This window comes from Ascaphus truei, chromosome 1, assembly GCF_040206685.1.
Source record: "Ascaphus truei isolate aAscTru1 chromosome 1, aAscTru1.hap1, whole genome shotgun sequence".
In the NCBI taxonomy this organism is placed as follows: Eukaryota; Metazoa; Chordata; class Amphibia; order Anura; family Ascaphidae; genus Ascaphus; species Ascaphus truei.
In genome coordinates this window covers 452,774,996-452,799,216 of record NC_134483.1, presented here as the reverse complement: position 1 = coordinate 452,799,216, position 24,221 = coordinate 452,774,996, and the positions used below count along the sequence as shown (strand labels likewise).

Below are 24,221 nucleotides of genomic sequence, written 5' to 3'. Positions count from 1 at the left end.
TCTTAAAAGTATATTGTGTTGTGCTATTACAATGGAAACCACCCAGTCTTAACCACAAAGCTACTCCTCTTCCTTTGAGTGATTTGGTACAGGTACTGGCACCTGTAATAAGAGATCCTAGCTGAAGATATCATGCTATCGTGCCACTATGTACAGGTGACCCGTGGGAAAGTATTTTTTGTCTCCCTTTGCCTGCGGTTCTAAATATATTACTGGAGCATGGATAAATATCCATATTTACTACAGTAAGAGGTGCTAAGCACTTAGGCACTTACGGCCCCTTCAAACAGCCATAAGGGCCTAGAGTCATCAAATTCCATTCAAATTGAGTTAACATCGCACCTGGGGGGGTGGGGAGGAGAGAGAAATACTGGGAAATATTGCTGCAATTTTATGCACTACATCAGGGTTGCGCAAACTGGGGGCACAAGATTTTTCAGGGGAGAGCGCAGCGGTTGCAGAGGTCCCGCGCTCCTCCCCAAGGCATTTAAATTAAATTCCGGGGGCCGCGTGAGGCCCCTGCAACTTCCATTACCTTGTCTTCGGCGACACAGCATCAAATGACAACGTGACGCCACGTGCCCCCCAGCGTCATTTGACGCCGGAGACAAGTAAGGGAGGGAGGGGCGCGAGCAAGGAGGGAAGCAGGCAGGGGGGCACAGTGGGAAAAGATTGCGCACCCCTGATCTACATCATCAATAATGCAGTAATGTTTTCTGGAGTACGATATTTCTAGACTCGTTGTGATGCAGTATTTAGCGGAACTGATAATGAAGGGTTAATTACCACATCGCACTCACAGGGGAGGGTCAGTTAATATTCCTGCCATAGGGCTATGTTATATAAATTATGACATAAGCCTATGGTAGAAATGACTTTAACCCCTTTGATACCTCTATCTACCAAGTTATACCACAAGCATCAAAAGGGTTAATATTACTAAAAGTACACTGCCTACTACACATGGCTACCAAAATGGCAATGCTTTACTGGCCACTAAGGTAGCCAAGGGGGTAGGTTGTGTAGCTTTATGTGTGTATTAACCCCTTTAAAGCCCTTACTGGTCAGTTAATCACGGAAACCCATGAGTAGCTGACCACTTGGGCTACTAAGGGGTTAATATGTAGTACAAATTAGCTGTACGTATACTAGGAAATATGGAATAATGGCTATCATATATGCATGGAAAATATCAGATACTTCTGGTCATATTTTTTAGTATCTACTATATGTAGTGGATACAGTATCTAGATCCTCTTCACTATACCATTATTGGTATTACCCATGACCGGAGGTGTCAGAAGCATAGTATACAGACAACTACTGGCTTCAATGATCATCATTGTATAAATGTACTATATATGTATACATGGATCATCTATTGCGGGTTCCATGTAATGAAACACCCACTAAAATATGACACGCTAAGCATGTCTACAGGAGGAACACTAATGATTCACATTTGAACTTTGTTTTGACAGGTTATTTAAACCACCACATTATATATATACTAGCTGAGAGACCCGGCGCTGCCCAGGACCATAACCTTCTGCTCCCTCCTCTCTCCACGTCCCTCTCCGCCCCCCCCCCCCTGCACAGCTCCAGTCCTCCCCCCCCCTGCGCAGCTCCAGGCGTGTGTCCCCCCCTACACAGCTCCGGCCGTGCCCCCCCCCCCCTGAGCAGCTCTGTTCCCCCCCTGCGCAGCACACAGTGCGACAAACACGCACACACACACACGCACACACACAGTGAGACACACACACAGCGAGACACACACGCACACACACAGTGAGACACACGCGCGCACACACACACACACACACACACAGTGAGACAGTGACACACACAGTGAGACAGTGACACACACACATACATACTGTGACACACACATACTGTGACACACACACACACACATACTGTGTCACACACACACTGTGACACACACACTGTGACACACACACTGTGACACACACACACACACTGTGACACACACACACACATACTGTGACACACACACACACACTGTGACACACACACGCACACATACTGTGACACACATACTGTGACACACATACTGTGACACACATACTGTGACACACACACACACAGTGACAGACAGACACACACACACAGTGACACACACACACACACAGTGACACACACAGTGACACACACACATACAGTGACACACATACACACACTGTGAAACACGCACACACTGTGAGACACATGTCCTCGGGCACCAAAAACAACTTCAGTGAGGATGCTGCAGCCTCGCCCCCCCCCCCCCCCCACCGGGGGACACCAGTCCCCTCCGTCCATTCTCCGAGCTCCCACCGGTCCAGAAGGCGCCTCTCTCCAATTCGGGAGCTCCGCCCGGTCGGTCCCGGGCGTGGGGGGCGGCGCAGGCCGCCGTGCGACCCGGAGCATGCGCGAGCCGGCGTCGGAAGGACGGTGAGCCGCCCGAGGAGCGGGAGCAGCCGCGGCCCCGGGCGTGGGGGGCAGAGCATGCAGCGCATGGCGCCCCGGAGCATGCGCAAGCCGGTGTCGGGAGGACGGTGAGCCGCCCGAGGAGCGGGAGCAGCCGTGCGTGCACCGCCAGGCCGATGGACGGCTCGGAACACTCAGGTTACAGGGGGGCACCGGGGAAAGGGAGGTGGGACCGACACAGGGGGCAGTGGGGGGGAGTGACACCCGGGGGCAGGGGGGGGCAATACCCGGTGGGTGTGATACCCGGGGCCTGGGGGACTCAGCGGGAGACAGAACAGGAGGGAGAGGGAGAAGAAGAGAGTGGCCGGGCGGCGGTGCGAGGAGGAGGAGGGCCGGTCGAGGCCAAGAAGCAAGCTAATTAGAGGGGGGCGGCCACAGAGCAATCTGATTGGCCAGAGGCTGAGTGACAGACAAATCAGATTGCCCCTAGACACAGGGACATACAACGGTTTCAAAAATATAGATATAGATGTAGCCCTCTTACCCCCACCCTAAGTGAGATTTAGGTGGGTAGGTGTATCTGACTACTTATCAGTGTGGTGCTGTACCTGTCTGGCAACCAGGAGGGATGAGCTTCCGCCACGGGGACCTTGGGGTGAATTACTCTTACTACTACTATATGATGCAGCGCCTCCACCTGCAATGGCTCCCAGCAGAGCGGGAGTTGTTCCTCGCAGGACACATTCAAATGAACACATACACTGGATGTGAAATAGCAAAGGGCTTTACTGAACATAACATATCTCTTAACACTGTAATGTACTGACATAACTCTATGATAATATCTTATCATTCCACCCACCGAAGACACAACTGCGCACTATATCACCCTGTCATGGTAAGGGTGATTACCTATGTGCGCAGAGTGTGTATATGTGGTTGCTAAGATAATATTCTGCATGAGCTGCAAGGTGCAATGCACGAACACCCTTACAATAGCAGATATCACCAATACCTTACTGACAGTAGTGAGGGAGTGCCTATTAGGGTTCACATTACCTCCAAGGTGTTTTGGTAATCTCTTTTAGATGCCCTAGCTTGCCGACATTCTATACCATACTTGAGTGCCTGCCTAATAGTCTGCACTTAAGAGTATGGGCAGTATATGTCTTTAATAGAGATCTAGCACTGACAGCGCTGGAGAACCTATGTAGCAACCAGTGCAATCTCTATCTGGGGTAGATACTTATAGGTCTAACCTAGCGCATTATATCCTTCGGTGGGCTCTCTTTGGCTCCTCTTCTATATTTTAGGTAGCTATAACTTATAGCATCTGATCCCGAGTATCTATCAGGGATCATACCACATCTACCCACCTAGACCAGGGTGGGTTACTAACGGATACAGTCACGTGCTGTTCAACATAGTATTTAATTATGTTTTAACACCCTATTTTTTATTCATAGTTATTAATAAAGTATTTTAAATTTATCATTATACATTTGTTGTGAATGAGTGCTACAAGACTGGGTTCTTTTTCTCCTATTTGATACTATCTTATAACACACCTGACTGCTGAGGGGATCCGTTCCCTATCTAGGGCATGTCCCTGTAGCAGCTCCACCCTTTCAATGACTCAGGGCCTAACTGGGCCTGGGGTATAGGGCCTAGTGTAGAGGCTACTTGCCTCCCCACATGCAGAGCTCCTTCTCCTTCTCTAATGTGACAGGTCCCTATCCTAGGGCCTGTCCCTGTGACCACCCACCTTCACTAGTGGGAAGTCAGGGCCTTAATTCTAGCCTGGGGAATCCTGGCCTAGGGCAGAAGCTCGCGGCTCTCTGCCCCCCTTCTTTCCCCCTCTGTATCCTCAGTCTGACTGACTCATGTGCTTTACAACATTGTATCAAACCCCTGCTGCAGAGAATCTGCAAGTCTCAGTGGCTGGCTGGCTGCAGGTGACAGGGATCATAGGACATTCCCCAGAGGCTGCTGGGAGATGTAGTCCACTCAGGACCTCTTTCCTATGGGAACCGCATGTGCGATCTCTCCTGCGCCTGTGCGAAGCTGTAATGGCCGCCGCTACGCTTAACTGCGCCTGCGCAACTTCCCAGAGCTCCTGCACACTTGTAATGGCCACCGCTCCCCTTGCCAACCACTGCGCGAACAACCAAGATGGCGGCGCCCACCGGGAGAAGTCGCCGTCCCCTTCCCCCACTGCCACAGGGGTAAGACAGGGGGCAAAAGAAAATCAGGGATACCAGGAGTGACCCCCTTACATATATATATATATATACAACCTTCACCTAGGGGACTCGTATATATCCTACTTTAGAGATTTAGGGTCTATATTTACATTTTAACCATTATGTGTATTAATAAAATTATTTTAACTGTCTATATTTAGTCGCACATTTAGACCTTGATATAATATAATTCTGGTCTGCAGTGCGCCATCATTTGGGACCTTCCAAGTGTACTCTGTTTAGCCAATATAGTACACCCAGCTAGATTTAGCTGTATGTTATGCTGATGTTTTGTCACCTATTCCATGTTGGTGTAGCTTAGACTGTCTATGCCATTATATACATAGACAAGATAGGACTAACGCCGGTCCGGACTAGGTGGTATTTTTTGCATTAGCCCAGTCCCAATAAATATCATGACGATGATTAAAACCAACATTTGCAGTATTTAGTCATTTTTGTACGGATCCTGATATTTTTACCGTCCGCTGTTAAAAATGCATGATTTTTTGCGGTACCAAGCTGATGACTCGCACTCTAAAAATAACAGATTTTTTTTTAACCTATAACACAGCATTTTTTGCAGATTGGCGTTTCCTGACTTCCGGACAAGGTGTCTTATGACTTAGCTCTGCGTAGTAAATATGGTCTTCAATGTTCCTAAACTGTTCTAAAACATAGAGCACTACTTACACTGGCAGATAACATTTGCAGGGTTCAACCTGCGAAACATTAGACAAGAACGTCAAAGAATACCACGTTTTGTAATGTGTGAGTTTCACATTGTTGAGATAAAAATTCAAATGACATTGTGTGAAATGTTTTTGATGAGATTACTCACGAATGCCCCTTTCCTATTTGTTGATATGACACTTATACAGGTGTAACGGCTGGACCCCCTTGTCTGACCCACCCAATCTCACATTGGCCCGTGTCGTCTAACCGGTCCCCATTACATGATCGTGTATGGTGGTGCACCTGCAAGTAACAGGACTCCTGAGTCTCCCGCTTGATGGTATTAGGGGATGTCATCAGGACAGGTAGCTGAGGTAGTGGGTGCGAGTCCAACTTACTTCATGTGCAGCGCCTCCACCTCATCAGGATCTGTGCTTCCGCAGGGAGATGGTCCTGGCGAGGAACTCCTTCTTGGTGGTGCCATCCACTGCTGAGTAGCTTCACACTCACACAGTGGATGTATATGCGAACAAGACATCTTTATTTGCATGGTATGGGCCAGCTGCCCCTCACAGATAGCAACTCAGCCGCTCATCTCTGTGCAGCACTCCATTAGGAAGGTCCCTTCTCCCTAATAGAGCTGCTTTCCACCTTTACTCTCAAAGAGATTCCCCAGCTTCTCTGGCTGCTGTAATCTCCTCTCCTGAGCTGCTTTGTCTGTCTCAGCTCCTCTCTTGAGCTGCTCTGTCTGTCAGCTTCTCTACTCTGCCCAATGTGCTGCTTATGCTCACTGACTCACAGCTAGCAGGAGACACTGCAACACTGTTGCAAACCTTTCCCTGCCTCTAACTGAACAAGCAGCACAACAACAGGAAACTGACTTCTAACTTTAGGCAGTGCTGTGTCTTATATCACCCCCCAGAGAACAAACCTGCTCTGTACCACTAAGTGGGGGCACATTGCATGTTGTCACTTCCTTTGGGGATATATGACACCTCACCAGGGTGTGAGGGCAAACCTCATTGATTGTTACTGGCAATCCTGCATACTTACCAGGTTTACTGCCAACATGAGAAAGAGATATGTACACCAATCTTAGACATGGCTACACAGGTATGGTATGTCACCCCCTTCCGGCTTACTAAATGTAGTGAAGGGGTTAATGTCTGGGGAATTGTTGCAAGACAATGACCTTTAAGGTATTGTTGCAAGTCAGCCAATTGCTGTGTAAGCCCCACCCCTATTCTGGAAAGAGCTCACCCCATCTTTGTCCAGTAACAAGGGCAGGGTGAGATGATGAGGAGCCCCACGAATCCCAGATAACTATGGTGACCTGCGATGTCACCAGGTTGTATAAAGGTAGAGGTATAAGGGGTTGGGCCTCAGACCCAAGGAGGACACAAGGAGTACCTCTACAACATCAGGAGGACTCCCAGAGAAACAAAAGGGAGTCCCTATATATATACAGTATGGATGTAGTCCTATGTCTAATAAGTGTGTAACTCTGTGTTTAAGTATGTGAGGTCACTTTTATTGTTTTGATAGCTAGGGAAAGTGCCCCTAAGTAGATATAGATCTGATCTGATGGGAGGTCCATAGCAATACACTGAAGGAGTGTATGTGTGTGTATGGCGTTCACAGAGTGGGATCCCTAAAACAGGGTTCTTCAGAACTGTCACTAGCAAGGTTGCTCTAAGGCTACTTTGGAAGAAGTAAGCACACCAGGTCACTAAAGGGGACAGCTGGGGTTTTGTATTAATGAGGGGTAGATGGGAACTCTGATAGCATTACATCCCCTGGTTCTAGAAAAGTGCCTGCAGAGGACTACTGGATATTAGAAGTTATGGAAATAGATATTCCCCTTTGCCTATGTACAAGACAAGAGTGATGTAAGCCATGTGTGCCTCCCTGTGGAGATGTATGGACTGCAGGGAAGAGACTATAAGAGTAAAAACCTGCCCTGTCCTGTTTGTATAAAAGTTCCTGGTGCCATTTATTACCACCCTGAGAGCTTACAATACCAACCAGCTGAATACCAGCACCCTGAGACGGTAAAGAGCGTCTGTGGCACCACATCTACACTACCGCACAGTAACACTCCTTAGGAGTTGGGCAAGGAGGGGTTGCAGCTATGTAACCCTGCAGGCCAGATCTACATCGCAGTATTGTAAGTCTACTGGAGCTGCCCTTCTGAAAGATGGAGTGATGCAAAATTATTATTTGGTGCAAACTCAATGCGTATTCAATTAAGTTTAACGCTAGCGTTCACAGTTTTGCCTTGTTAATAGTTAAGGCACTGCTTATATTCTTACAAACTAAGTTACATAATAATGAAGGTGTCTTCTCCCAATGATGTACTGCACCGACACACTTTATTCGAGCAAATACCCAGTATGTACCTGGCAGATACCTGGAATGCGCCGCTCCTCACCTCTGACAAGCCCCGTTGCGTTTGCCTTCCCAGCCTGGGTTCATGCCTGGCTGACGGGCGGCTGATCTGTTAAATGATAATGATTAGGATTTAATAGGCTGAAATGCTTCGCGTGTCTACCAGATGGCATAAATTCATGAATTGTAATGCAGTATATATATATATACTGTGCAGTATTGCAGCCAGCGGGAATAAAATGCTTCAATCCCTGTCTGGAAAATACCTCAATGCACTCGGGCAGAAAACAGTCACAAACCTCAATACACCCGGGTATACCCGAATTCGTGGGACTAGCCGAGCTCAAATAAAGTGTGTCGCCAGTGTACCGTACTGCTAAAGAAAAAATTGCTAACGTTTGTCACAAATGTGTTTTTTTGCATAGGACAAGGAAATATTTTCTACCTAACACTTGAGATGGGCGAATCTGCCCAAATCCGTTTCCCAGATTTTCTCCCCAAAATTCGTTCGACAGTGTAAAATCTGCAAACGGATTTGGTCGGTTTTAAGACGCGCAAATTCATCAAAAACCACCATTGGATACAATCCGTTGACGGTTTTGTAGAATCCAATCCGCGGATTCAGCAACTCGGATTCTTCAAAATCTGTCAACGGATTGCGGAATCCACGCAGTGTTTAGGCAATAATAATAAAAAAAATATGCAAACCGCCAATTGCCTCTTTTGTGATTGAACCGCTGAAATCCTCATACCAAAGAAACCGGCTAATCCACTACGGATCCAAACCCACCAAAAGAAATTGCCCATCTCTACCTAGCACCAGCTATATATTATGGGAAGAGGATGGACTCATATTCCTTGTTGAATAGGGCTCGTATCATCACAAAGATTTTATAGAGGGGCGAATAGAGTTACAGCATCATAAGTTATTGTGGTTTTGTTTCTTGCTATTGACAGATTATTCCGTTCTTCTGTTGTTGTATGCCTGGAATGAGATCCTCTTTATATACACACTTTATAATGTCCTAGTTTAACTGTGCACCAGGCAATTGCACTATTCACAATCACACACCTAGACCCAAATTTACAAAGGGATGCTAGTTTTTAGCACATCTTAAATCCCATTCAAATGAATGAAGTTAAAGCGTGCTAAAGCTTAGCACCTATACAGAGATCCAGTATGTCCCGGTGTGTTGCGTTTCTGCACAAAAGGGTTTCCTCATGAGACTAGACCATGTCAAAGAAGGCAGTTAATCGCCAGAGAAGTAAATCTGATCTCTAAACTGTCCCTCCATAGACACCAAATACATGAGTTAGGTACAAAGGAAAGAAGAATCTCCCTTTATACACATTTTCCCAAAGGAATGTAGAAGATAAAGACTGTATGGGAAATTGATCACAGAAGATAAAGTCAGGGCAGGGAAACATGCATGTGCAAAATGAGATGAGAATCATGCAGGGTTAATGCTTTTTCAAGTGTGTATATATATATATATAAATCTTTGTTAAACTATCACTGTCCTCTGGTGCTGGAATATTGTAGCTATGGGACTTCTCCGACACACAGAGAGTTAATTTCCCTAGAGAAGCCAGCAGCAGCAGCTACTGACTAATTAATTAGACTGTACTCCTGAGTGAACAGAAGTGTTTTAAAAGACAGACTGAGAGCCGCCATGCTGAGAGAGACTACTTTGCCTCAGAGAAGGAGGGAGAGAGACTGCTGTCCCAAAGAAGGGGACAGAAAAGAGTTCTCCCCAACTGTGGAAGCTGCCACAGCCCCCTAGGCTCACTGGACGGTGGTCGCGGAGCCTGCTGGGACTGCCTGGGTTGTTAATCTCAGGAAAAAGAAGGAAGGACGAGAGTCAGTGCTGAAGCGGGGATGTCCTATCCTTAACATTGGACATACAGAGGAGAGATTCTCTGAGCTCTCGTGGGGCCGAGCTCCCCCAGGAAGGAAGGACGCGAGACCGCGCTGAAGCAGGGAGTAATAGATAAGCAAAAACTCCAAAACTCCAAAACCTGGAGTAATAGATAAGCGAAAACTCTTTATTGCTGTTTTCAGATACGTTATATATTCAGCTATAGTAGTACCTGTTTGGGGTGGTAACCAGCTTAGCTGTCCATCCAGGTAGTAAGGGTTGAAGCTGCATGTGTAGTTAGTCTCCTAAGAGGAGTAGGAGTTTATTTTATGATTTTGTTTTGACTTAAAGGGACGGTGGGCCTATTAGTATATTATTTATCCCTGTAAATAAACCCCACATAGAGAAATACAGCTCAATCCCCTTATAACGCTGTGCTTGGGGTCCAAAGAATCACATAGTGTTATATGCGGATTGCGTTAGAAATAATGTACAATTGTATGCGTTGTACAATAAAGTATTTAAGATACTAATAATTGTGTTGTAAAGTATTCATAAATACGAAAATTAGGAGCCATACTTGCATCGTGTTGTAAGCGGATTCGCATTGTAACGGATCGCGTTATAACGGGGTTGAGCTGTACTATGTTTCCTGCCTTAATCTGGTACTAAAAGATGCTACAGCATGGTGTGGGCGTCACTATATATATTGTGGCAGGACTGCCTCGCGGCAGGGTCAGTAAAACGTGGTATGAAACTTTAAACTGTAGTGGTTTATTAGCCACAACCAAATAAACTCTGGTTACCGGGGTGATATAATACAATACTCTCGGTGCAACGCCTCCACCTGTGAGGGATCTCAACGTATTGGGAGGAGCTCTTCACAGGACTCAATAACATCAATCAAACACTGCGAATAAAACAATAACATTTACTGGCACGGGTATAACTCTGAACACTCTAATGGTTACTAATAGGTACAACTACCCCTTCACCTCACAGAGCCTTAACCCCACAAATTATTCCCCCAACACTGTGTATCCAAGAGAAAGTGTGAGACAGCGCTGCCCACTAATTTTAGTTGTGGTGAAGGTACCTGCCGGGTGTGTCCACACCCGGGCGCGCAGATGATGTACTTGAGATCCCTGCTCCAGAAGGGTGATCCCATGTCGTGATCCGCCTCTACGGTGGATGGCTCCCGCATGGAGTGATCCACCTTTGGAATGTCTCTTATCTCTGCTTGCTGCAGAGAGTGATTCACCTTTGTCACCAATGGCCAGGATATCCACGCTTCCTGGCTGTAACCCTCACTTAAGCTGGCTCTACAGGACCGTGTCCCTACCCTATGGGGTGGTCCCTGCAGCAACCACAAGCTGAGGGGAGTCAGAACCTAGCTGGAGCCTAGGTGGGATCTCTGGCCTAGTGTAGGGGCCACCTGCTCCCTGCACATGCACACCCTACCCTTACTCTGTCTCAGCTCCGACTGACTGTTCTTCCTGAGTGCACAAAATGTATCTTTCTCCTTGCAGGAGATCTGGCCGTGCGATTGGCTCCCTTGCGTCACGTGGTTAGCATCCCCAGTGGCTGCTGGGTGTTGTAGTCCCTTGCAGAGCCCTTTCCTATTGCCGCCGCATGCACTATCTGTACTGCGCATGCGCGACTTGGTAATGGCCGCCGCTGCTCGCATCTGTGCATGCGCAACTTTGGGAAGGCCCTGAGCTACGGAGCGCCACATCTGCCATTTCTCAATTACAGTAATGGCCTCCGCAACTCTTCTGCGCATGCGCGAGTCTCCACACAGGAGCAAACCTAACAAACATGGCGGCGCCCTGCAAAGGGTGCCGCCGGCCAGCCCGTCGCCACCTGCAACAGACCCCACTGTGGCGGAGGTAAGGGAAGGAAAAACAGAGGACCGGGGAGCCAGAGGGGACCTGGCTACATTAGGTTACAGTATATTACAGGTAACAGTATATTTCATGTTACTGTATATTTCAAGTTACAGTATATTTTAGGTTACAGTATATTTCAGGTTACAGTATGTTTCAGGTTACAGTACATTTCAGGTTACACCTCATTTGTTTTGGATGAAAAACAAAATGTCAAAATTCAAATGTATTATTCATGAATCTTAAGTGTCATAAAGAGTTGAAACAAACAGGAAATCTTGTCTGCTTCAAGAAATCAATTCAGGAATAAGTTAAGTGTTTAATGTTTCGTCCCCTGTGATGTTAGGTTATTTTTTGTGTTCTGTGTACAGTACAGGAAGGTCAGAGATATTTTAATATATTATGCTATTCAATCAATTGGGTATTAAGAAAGAGCAACCAAGCATTTATATTCCCTTATCCCATCCTGTCCATGAAAAAATAAAGATAAGGGAGGGAGAGATGAGGGCTCTAGCTCTGCAAGCACTCGCTGAAATAGTAAAATCTGACTACAGGGAATCAAACCAACTTTGAAATAATCATTTATAGGTTTCACACTGTGATTAAAAGTGGAATAACACAGATATACAGTACTGTAGCACCTTAAACATGCTACTGACATTAGATAACTTTGGTCCTAGGAGGGATGGCCCCTTGGAGTAGAAGAAATCATACAGTATGTATCAACCACATTTCCTATGGGATGACATACAAAAAGGAAATAACTTTTTTTTAATGTATTTATAAAATGTTTTATCAGGAAGTAAAACATTGAGAGCTACCTCTCGTTTTCAAGTTCCAAGTTTTCAACTGGGGCTGAGAACTCAATAAATAGAATTGATATTCCACTTTAATCTTTCAATCTTTTTCAGATAATCCTTTGGATGCATGGAGATCTTTGATTTGGACAAACTTTTGACCAATGGCCAGACTGTGTAGATTGTTGCATAGGCCAGGGCATATTTTGAGGGTGGGAACCAGCATAGCTGGCCATCCAGCTAGTGGGGGCGAAAGCTACGGTGTAGTTAGCTTTCCCTAAAGGGAATAGGTGTTTATTTTCTATTATTTGGTTTTTCTTAAAGGGACGGTGGGCCTGTTGCTATATGATTTTATCCCTGTAAATAAACCCCTGCATAGAAAATACAGTGTTTCCGGCCTTAAATTGGGACACAAGAAATTGCATCATGGTCTGGGGATCACAATATGGTGGAGTTTAATGCGGACAGTCCAAAAGGCACTGAGCAGCGGAAACTGTGGGTTTGAAAATAAATGTGCGGGGATTTAAAATGGCCACCCAACTGAAGTGAAAAAACAACATTCTGCAAGCAAAGTCTGTCCCACTGTGTATGACAAGTTGTGCTTACAGCATACACAGACAATGTGTGAAGTGTGGATGCAATAGCAACCAGAGGTTAATGGATGAAGATATGTTAAGGTGCTGAACTCAGGCAGAATTTTTTTTTTCTGAAAGTGAAAATTGCAGCTGGCAATTGCTGAGTGTAAAGTCTGCCCCATCTGGTATGAAAGGATTGCTGCACTGTGTAAAGATAACGCCATAAGCAAAGTGCTGAGTGTCTAAATTTCCCTGCCGGGTTTTTTAAATGGCTGACGTGAAATGTTTGTTTTGTAATGTACATAACCATGAAAAACAGTGTCCCTTCAGGCCGTATGATGATGATAAAGAGAAAGACTGTGTGCCCAGTATTGCTACCTTAAAGCAGAAGTTACAGCGGAGCCATGAGGAGAATATTGCTATGTTAAAGCAGAGTTTGCAACAGATGGCGATGTCCCTACACCAGACCCGAGATGAGCTACAGCCCAGAGCACCTGGTGCAATAGTCACGGGAATGACGACCAGCCTAGAGATGACAAAGACTGCCGCTACCGCCTAATACAGAGAGCCGAGCGAATCAGAGAAAACACAAAGTGACTGGAAACTATACAGGCATACCCCAGTTTAAGGACACTCGCTTTAAGTACACTCGCGTGTAAGTACATATCGCGCTATAGGCAAACGGCAGCTCGCGCTTGCGCCTGTCAGCACGTCCTGAACAGCAATACCGGCTCCCTACCTGTACCGAAGCTGTGTGCAAGCGGGGAGACTATAGAGTCTGTTACAAATGAGTTATTTACATTAGTTATACACGTATATGATGATTGCAGTACAATACATGCATCGATATGTGCAAAAAAGGTAGTGCTTCACTTTAAGTACATTTTCACTTTACATACATGTTCTGGACCCATTGCGTACGTTAATGCGGGGTATGCCTGTATGTATGTCTTACTATTCCAGGAGTGTTAAGCAACGGACATTTCCCTGCTTCAGCACAGATCAGAATAGTAAGACTGGTACACCGCTGATGATGCAGGGGATCTACCGTGATGTCCGCAGCACTTTGTGATATGGTATCACTACATGCCTGATTTTACACTACTTTTGTGAGTGATCCTGTTTCCCTCTTACCTTCTTACATTAAAGTGAAAACAGTATCACACTATGAGCCGTGCGCTTTCTCTTTTCTTTTTTTTTAAATATATGTATATGTGATGCATGGATGGTGTTTGTGTATATAGGATGCATGGATGGTGCGTGTGTGTGTACAGTATATATACACAATGCATAGATGATGTGTATGATGTATGGATGGTGTGTGTAAATATGATGCACGTATGGTGTCTGTGTGTGTGTAACGGTAACTTTAGAAGAGGGACCCTCTTCTCACCCGGTCACTGGCAGTGGTTGTTGGCTTGTGTGTATGCTGGGGATATCTACCCTTAGTCTTAGACTTAGACCTTTCTTGTAATACGATGGTTCCTCCGTTGCAGATCACATTACACAGAGAGAGTCATGTATAAAAATAGTGTATTGACATAGAATTATAGCACAACAATCTGTACTCACATATAAAATAATATCGGCGGCCAGATATGAAGCGTGGTGCCAGTGTAAACAGCGCGTCGCTTGGGAACCTCCTCTCGCGGGTCTTGTTTGCTTCCACATTCTCAGACTTTTTCTGATAGGTCCTGGCACTGCGGCTCTGTACTACGGTGGCTCTCTTGCTCCAAAAGAGCTCACGGCAATCTTCAATGCGTTTCGCAATTGAAATGCTTCGTCAGGATTCAATGATCTATATGATGCATGAATGGTGTGTGTGTACAGCATATATATGATGCAAAGATGATGTGTATATTTATGATGCCTGGATGGTGTGTGTGTATGTGTATATATATGATGCATGGATGGTGAGGGGGAGAGGTGGGGTGGGGGGAGGTGGGGAGAGGGAGATAGAGAGGTGGGAGGGATAGAGAGATGGGTGTGTGGGAGGGAGGGAGAGAAGTAAGGAAAGGGAGAGAGAGAGAGAGAGAGAGATGGGGTGTGGTGGAGAGAGAGAGGTGAGGGAGACAGATAGCTGGGGGTGTGGTGGAGAGAGAGAGGTGGAGATGTGGAGAGGGAGGGAGGTGGGGATATGGGTGAGAGGAGAAAGGTGAGGCAAGGCCACCGACAGGGAGGAGAACCGGGACTAGTGTCCCAAGCCCAGCAGCTGCGGGGGGCCTGGCCAGTGCTGGAAGTTGTGTCATCAACATCTAGCTGCCAGGCCCCAACTGTCCCAGTTGTTGCCGGGCCTCCTTCTGGTCATGCCGAGACTGGCATGCTACTAGTGTCCTGTTGTGCCAAGGGTGTTTTGTACTGTTGTGTTGGAGTTGTGTTGTTATGCTGGAGGGGGCTTGTGTTGTTGTGTGCTGGTGGGAATTATGTGGTATTGTTCTTGGGGGGGTAGTGTGGTATTGTGCTGGGGAGGGAGGTTGCGTGGTATTGTGCTGAGGGGTGTGTGGTATTGTGCTGGGGGAGAGAGTGTGTGATATTGTGATATTGTGCTGGGGGGGGGGTTTATTGTAGGGATTGTGTGTGCATGGGGGGGTATTGTTTGGAGGTGGAATTGTGTGTGTGTGGTGGGAGGAAGATGGTTGAAGGGGGAGATTGAGTGAGGGGGGAGAGTGTGAGCTAGAAAAGGGGGAAGTGAGGGAGAAGGGGAGATAAACACATGGGAGGGAAAGAGGGGGCCATGCAAGCCACTGAGAGGGAGGGCCCTGTGGAAACTACTCCTGGGCCCCGAGAAAACTGTCAGAGGCCCTGGGTGGGGGTGTGGGGGACAGGGAGAGAGATAGTTGGGGGTGTAGGGGAGAGGGCGAGAGAGAGGTTGGTGAGGAGGGATAGAGATGTATCGCAAGGGGGGGGAGGGTGCTCCAGTGGCTCCAGGCCTGGGCCCTGGCATAGCTGTGTGCTGCCCTGGCTGTAGACACTGAATATAAAGGATAGAAGGACCCACCCTCCCTCACCCCCTTATACACATTATCTTTAAAGAATGCAGAAGACTTAGGGGCCTATGCACTAAAGGTTAATTTTAAAAAAATCGCCTGGCCATTTAACTCACCGTTTTTATGAGCGTTGCTACCACAGAAAGTCTTGATTACCTGTCATAGCAAAATTCACAAAATGGGCGATTAGCCGGTGATCTGATGAACGACCCTCTGAAAAGGCCTTACCCGACGAGTTGTATCTGCTGCAGAGAGAGCTGCTCTGAGAGAGCCGTCTCTCCCTGTGCAAATCTCGCCCGAAATTTATGTGTATAAATTTTAATTTTGTTAATAGTTTAGATGAGCAGGGGGTCTCCTAGCTGAACCGCATTGATTTTAGCCTCAGGGACCCCCTAGTACCCGAGATACAGACCCCGTTATGGGGTACCGGTATCTCCTATGCATTTTATTCCTACGGTCACGTGACGCGGACATTTAAATGCATAGGAGATACCGGCACCCCATAACGGGGACTGTATCTCAGGAAGTAGGGGGTCCCTGAGGCTATCCGCTAGGGTAATGAAGTTTACTATAAATGCATTTTTATTGCATAGGATTCATGCCAGGGGTCTCTAGTGCTAATATTAAAGTATATCAGGTCCAGAGATTCCCGGCATCAATCCTATGCAGGAAAAATGCATTTTTTTTTCTAAGTCCCATTTCGCCGCTTCTCTGCAGGTTTCCAACACCTTCACGCCAACTTTTTCTGGCGTGAGGATTTTGTGATAAAATCAGCATTTTAGCGCGGTGATAGGCGTTCATAGCCTAATCACTGCTACTAGAATTGCGCAAGTTTATGAACGTGCCGAAAAGCGGCGATAAGTGGCTTATCACCGCTGCCTCTGTGATTTTTTTTATGAGCAATTTTTTGGGGGCGCTTCAGTCTTTTATCACCCACTTATCACCGCTTACTGAATAGCAGTAGGCATTTTGGGCAATAAGCTCTTGATAAGTGGCTTATAAACGCTTACTGCATGGGCCCCTTAATATGGATAATACAGCACCAACCCAATTTAGTGGTTGACATTCGCGGGCCCCCGGGCAAAAATAATTTCCGGACCCCATTAATATTCTGACTGCAATTTGTTCTCTCCCCCCCCCCTTTCCTCTCCCTGATCCTCTCTCTCATCATCCCTCCTCACCTCTCCCCATCCCTCCTCATCATTATCCCTCATCCCTCCCCTCATCATCTCTCCCCCTCATCCTCTCCCCTTCCTCCTCATCTCCTCTCCCCCCATCTCCTCATCATCTCCTCCCTCCCCCCATCCTCTCTCTTCTTCCTCCCCCCCATCCTCTCTCTTCTCCCTCCCCCCATCCTCTCTTCTCCCTCCCCCATCCTCTCTCTGCTCCCCCCCCCCTTTCCATATATACACACAAACACTACACCATATAAACACATACCAAACATGCAACATTTGTGTAACAAACACACACACATACCATATACAAATACACATATATATTCAACATATTAATAAAAACACTAAATATACAATATATACATGCACATAATGCATGAAGCACACATATGCATTACTAATACACACACTTACCAACACAGACATACACACACAGGCATACACACACACACACACAGACACACACTCACTTTTCAACAGACACACGGAACCAGGAGATGTAGAGAGGAGCAGCTATGGAGTGCTCTGCAGCGCCACCTGCTGCCCAGAAGTAATTAAGCAGCCCTATTCCCCTCCTCCTCCCTCCTCCCTCCTCCCTCCTCCCTGTTACAGCTGTTCTGTGATCAGCTCCGCACTCCGCAGCCGGCAGCCTCCAATCACCTCCTACCCGCCCAAGCCTGTCTCTAAGGCTGCGGTCCCAGTAATGTCTGTGACACGCTCGCTGGCGGGGGGGGGGTGGCGCATGTCACAGCGCTAACCGCGATCTGCGGTCTGTGAGGAGAGGAGAATCTTGCGACGGGAGGGGGCGTGGTTGGGGATTTGCGGGGGCGTGGCCATTACGTCACGCGGCTGGTTCGCCCTCATTGGGTGAACCTCCGTCGCTAGGAGTAAACTCAATTTTATTGAGTTGGGAAAAACCCTGCAGCACGGCGCGGCTGCACCTTCTGCGTGACGGTGCGTACTGGGCCCAGCCCCATTGAGGGGCGGTGCTTACACGCACAGTGCACGCCGCGCATTGCGCACAGGCTGTACTGGGACCGCAGCCTGACTGAAGAGAGACAGATGGGCCTCCGACACGTGGGCGAGTGGGCTCCCAAGAACGCGGGCCCCCGGGCTTTGACCGGGCTATAGCTACACCTCTGCCCCAGTAGCTGTGTGTTACGCTTCCCTGGGACCCTTCCTGCTGAACCATTGCATTTACAAGCTGTTTATCCTCTTTTCAAGCCCAGGAGCTGTCACAGACTGGCCCTCTCCAAGGCTACTTATACTAGGGGACTTTGTTTACTTTATTTTAACCTCCCCACTGTCTGTATTGTGTTTCTTTTTTCTGTATTATACCCATCCTTTTAAACCTTTAGTTTAATAGCTTGCTTGTCTGACTGATTGTAATCCGTGTGCTCCGTGACTAACCACCAAGTTAGTTTAGAATATTTTATTTGCTATTAAGTAACCCTTTACGTGCCAGTGGTATTTCGGGAAGCCCTGAGTTCTTAGCCTTTGCGGAGGTCTCACTGCCCTCAGACATTACACGCTGGTCTTTGACTCCGTGTGTGTCAGGAATAACCGCGAAGGGTGGGAATTTGCCCCTGTATAAACCCAAGACGCTCTTGGATGGGTTTCCCACTCATAGCCTAGTTGGTGGCAACACTATCTCCTAATGAGCTTATACTAGGATTGTTATATTTGTGTGCACAGTGCCTGGGGGCCAGTGCACTATTCCATTACGGTTTGTGGGACCAAGGTGCTATCCTGGCTGGCTCAGTCATTGTATAGACTCACTATAACAGATCAGGGTATAGAGATAACCACTTATTCCATGACAGACCTTTCTTTCACAGTAAACGGTACTACCATCTATCCTGTTGCCTAAACAAGTTTGCGAGGTGTAACATTTGACTCCTGCATTTCCTTCCCCATTCACATTGACGCCATGGCAAAAATGTCTCTTCTTCCTCCATAATATTGCCATGAGGGGAACCATTAACCCAATAAAATAACATAGCACTCCTGCAGGAGTGCTACATACAATAAGTGAACAAACATAAAATCAGACAATTTAAATTTTTTAATTTTACCAACGGAGAAGGTAAGGCAGGGTGGGCGCCCCTGCTTTAAGGTGCTAAGGCAGGCGGTTGCTATTTTGTCATAAAGATCACTGGGTGCAGATTTTGCTGGTAGTTTTGATGGTCTCCTCCCCCTGATGAAGTATGTCAAACATACGAAACGTGTGTAGGGTTGTGACATCATGATGGTGGCGTCTCTAAGGGAGGTGGTTCGTGCGACGCGGGCTGTGTGTACAGGAGGCTGGTAACGTTGTGTAGCCAGGTCTCCCAGCAGTATCAGCACCCCCTTCACCTTCCCAGAGATCGCGGGTGCCGCCGAGTCCAATGGCGGCCCCATCGGGCGATACGGGAGGTGAGGGCGGTCAGGTCCCGGCTCGGGGGTTGCTGGGGACGCGTGCGGCCGGTTGCCAGGGCCGCACGCGCATCACGGGAATCCCGGCACTCTCGGAGCCGGGCGGTTAGGGCGCCACCATTGCGCGGTAGTTCGCGCAGGCGTAGTGGTCGCGCGAGTGTAGGGCTGGAGCGGGGAGTAGCGCGTTGCCCCTTAGTGCATGCCGGTTGCCGGGGACGCGATCGGGCCGTCGCTAGGGCCGCGATCGCGTTGCTACGGGCCCGGCGGCTGGCGAGAGGTAGCGCGAGGGAGTCAAGGCAGCCCCCTATAGTTCGCGCATGCGCAGGGAAGAGGCAGAAAAGCCCGCGAAGCCAGAGCCTATTAGGGAGGGCCCTAGAGAGGGACTACAGGCCCCATGAGCCTCTGTATGCCCCATGTGACACCAGGGAGCCAATAGGGCTTAGGAAGGCCAGGCAGGCAAAGAGATACATTTCGCGCGCTGAGCCCACGTTAGTCAGTCAGAGACCGGAGCAGCCCAGGGAAGGAGGTAGGGTACAGGAGTCAGGGACTCCCTGTACTAGGCCAGTATCCCCAGGGCCCCAGATAGCTCAGCTCCCCAGTAAAGTGAGTGTTGCCAGGGACAGCCCTCAGGTTAGGGACCCTGTCACTTGCATTAGTGGGAGCTGGGGAACAGAAGGGAAGAAAGGCAGCAGCGGACTTAGTGTTAAGTTGCAGGGTGTTGCTGCATGCGCTGATAGTGATCAGTTAAGTGAGTTGGAGTCAGGGAGCTGTGAGGGAAGGAAGGGTGCGGGGAGCGAGTGTAGCTCCTGCCCCATATAGGTACCTACACCCCAGGTAGGCCCAACTCCCCACTAGTTTAGTGGGTAAGTGCTGAGGGAGGCCCAAGATAGGGACGCTGCCCTTAGCATAGAGTGCTACCTTGTCAGAGTCACGGCTGTTAGTGCTGTGAGGTCTGACAGGCAGGCACCTTGTTGCGCAGCACGTTGGCTGCAGCCTCCAGTGAGCTACAGCTTGCTGCTGTAGGCGCTGGGACTAGTTAGAAAGTAGTGAGGCTGAAGGGACTTGGGTAGTTAGGGGAGTGGGACAGGTCATTACCCCCTACCGGCCATAGGAGTTCCCCAAGCCACTGCAGGTTGCTGTATTACAGGGACAGGCCCTAGGTTAGGGTTCCTGTCACGTTAGTACCACTTATATAGATAGGGACACAGCGGCTGCTGCTGTTCCTGTGGGAGCGGTTGGACCCACGTTGGGGTTCACAGAGAAGTCCGTTGCAGGTCCGCACGTGCAAGGAGTTCGGTTGGAGGATCAGACGGATTCATCACACGTCTGACCCTTTGAGAAGATTGTTGCTGACCCGAGCACCGGAGTGCTCGGCAGGTATTATACCATCATATGTGCACCAACAGGCCTAGAGGTTCTTAGTGACTGCGCAGTCACCCATTGACTATCTCTGTAGGAGTACGGGACATTGGGTGGGGTTCTTGGGACACTGGGTGGGATCACCTAGTGTTGGGGAATCGTCCTGCGAGACGTCACTGTTAGTGTCTCCTCGTGAGAGGGACACAGGTTATGATTGATGTGATGATATTCTCCATGCATGTTAGTAAAGTCATTAGTTATTATACCCCACTGTGTATGTGATTATTATTGTATTGTCCTGCGAGGAACCACTCCCCCTCTGGTGGGAGCCATCGCAGGTGGAGGCGCTGTACCGAGAAGATGTTGTAAGTGATCACCCCTAGTATAATTACCCCAGGTTCCCCATGGCGGAAGCTCAGCCCTCCTGTGAGCCAACAGGTTATGCACCACACTGAGTAACAATATATGTTTCCTGCACCCCCACACACAGTATCTGCGATTGGGGGGGGGAATACCCGTTACAGTAGTATCCACGCTGGGACATCAAAGGCTGTTTCATTTAGCCTGCTACAACACATACACAGGGTCTCCATACCCAGACTATAGTAATCTACTACAGATATGCTCATGTAGATACTGGATGGGGCAATGTGATGTTATTTTATTAGATGCTAACCTCAGCTCACATGCTCACCATTGTATGAAGCATCATCATCCCAGCTACTATATGGGTGATTAACTGTGTGGTTACTTCACATTCAGCATCAACAGCCACACTGGGCATTACTGTGTTAATATATCATGTGTACACAGCTGATGATTGTTATATAACAATTATATTATGTATCATATCTAGTGTGTTTACTCACCTTAAACCTATACAGGACGTATTCATATTGAGCTCTTGTTACACACTGCGCTCTGCGTCTTCCTGACTGGGATTGATGCGAGTCACATATGTTTAGCCATTGCTTATTGTATCTGTATCCTATTTGATAGTACCAACCAGTGATATTATACTATATTATCTGGTGTATTAATAGAGTACTATCTAACAGGTGACTTCATATTTGGTATTTCCCAGTCTGGGTTTTTCATGAACCACCCCCTAGAGGATTTTATTTAATTGTTGTTATGTATTCATTTTAAGTTGTCGAGGTTACATTAATAACATTTCTTTATTTTGGTTTTGTGAGCTTTTACTCACTCTAGTGTGTCGTTAGGCAGGAGTAATTATACTCCACCTAGTGTGACAATTGACATCCCAGGCTACTACAGCTGTTTAATTTCTTTGAGTGCAGATATATGGGTTTCTTCGTGTTAACCTTGAGTTAACTTGTGGTGCTATATAGTTTTGATGGTCCCATATTACCATATCACTCCAGCTAGAGGTAGAGCAATGTGTTATGTTTTTAACGTGATAGAATAATGATTGTAACTAGCAATCTTCAGCAGCAATTAACAAACGAACTGCAGCAGCTGGAAAAGCTGGCATGCAGAACTTCATACAGCTGTGTGCTCGTTAATCCGAGGAACTGCATCAATATTTGCTTCAATTGACAGGACCTCGGCAGTGTTATCTCTAACCCAAAATATGAAGCACGAACCAGTGATTACAAGCAGTGCCTACACTCCCTCACAACCATGCAAACAATTTTCAGTTGTTTATATAGCTGCACATAGCAACAGTTCTCTAACAGATCCCTGTATAGTATATCTGACCCTCCAACTATACAGGTTTTGCTGGTACAGTACCATTTTAGGGCATACTATACCGGCCCACAAGCAGTGTACCAGCTTGCACTGGTTTCCCTGTGACAAAGGGCCAATCAGAATCTTTAGTGATACTGATAGGCTGCCTGTGTGATGTCACTACATGGCCAGCCTATCAAGGTCACCGTGGTGTTTCTTCACCCAACATGATGGTTCCTGGGTTTCTACCTTGCTGGGTTACTACCTTGAGGAGTTAGGGATCTACCCAAGAGAAGTCTTCCACCAGAGTTTGGACTAGTGTGATCCTTCTTAAGTTTCACTTAATGTGGATCTATCTCAGTTACTCACTGGTCCCTGGCTGTCTTGTCTACCCATGGTACTATATGGCTAGTCTTCTAGACCGCTTTCACTTGACTACCTTACGGGGTTACCACTCTGGCTACTCTTGTTCCTGGTATACCTGCCAAGATCTCACAGAACAGAAACTCTATACGGACTTGACATTTATACCATGGGGCATAAACCCCTCGCCATTTACTAAACCGGCTACACGAACAGGCTAGCCATATTTACTACAGTATCTTAACCCATTAGTGCCTAATATAGGTGGCTACATGTCTGTAACCCTCTTTGCCCAGTGCTAAAGGTGTATACATTGAGTTGGATATATATACATGGCTGTGCTCAGTCTTTCATACCTTTTCAGGGTGCTGGATCCATGCAGGCTGGGTGTGGATATGCAGATAGAATAATGCTAGGAACTTTTATTTTACAAACGAGCTTTATTCACAGCCATTGATAATGTATAGAAAACGTACTTCACTTCAGATATTAACTAGTGACAAATTATATGGTTACTCTGTGCTTCTTCCCCTGGAAGGTATCACTCCTCCACTAGGGAGGTACTCAGGCTTCTTTTAGCTTCATACCCTTGGTAGCTCTCACTGCTATGCTGTGGACGTACTTATACTTGTGTCCCTTAGTATTGACTAGATTGGCAATCTCTTGTATAGCATCAACATTGCCCCATCTCACAGGGCCACTGTGGTGGGAGTACACTCTACTTCTCAGGGATCAGTATCCTGCCACTCTGTGTACTGCCCACCTCATGCAAGTGTAATGGTTTTTTTTGGAACCTCCTGACCCACCCAATTACAGATTGGCCCATGTGGTCTAACCGGTCCCCATTACATGGTAGTGTCTGGTGGTGCACCTTTTGGCTACAGGACTCCTGAGTCTCCCGCATGATGTTGTGTAGGCCCTGCCAGCCTTACTGCTGCAGGTCTGACTACTTGCTGTAGAACCACTCTCTTGAACTCTTAGTTAACACACTTGACCTTGAAACTTCAACAGATTAACCTTGAACCACTAGTAGAGACATTAACTTTGGGCAGTGCTGTGTCTTATATAACAAAGGGAATAGCTCCACCTCCTGTGTCACTAACAATGGACACAAAGTGTTACCACTCCCCTGATGTACATATGACACCTCACCAGGGTGTGAAGGCAAACCTCCATGATTGATGCTGGCAATCCTGCATATTTACCAGGCTTACTGCCAGCACGAGAGAGAACTGTATACCATTTTTAAACATGGTTACACAAGCATATCGGATTGGGAGTTTACTAAGGACCTGCCATTGGGGCTGATCCAATTATGCTCCAGAGCAACCTTTCTGACAACTCTCTGCTGAGCACATGCTTACTCCTCTTCCT

General features: G+C 47.4%; 1 protein-coding gene across 4 annotated transcripts in view; it reads right to left on the bottom strand.

The window, feature by feature from the left end:
- The window catches only part of EGF (epidermal growth factor), a 201,479-nt gene that overhangs the window by 162,021 nt on the left and 15,237 nt on the right, over nucleotides 1–24,221 (bottom strand). The gene's annotated exons all lie outside the window — the stretch shown is intronic.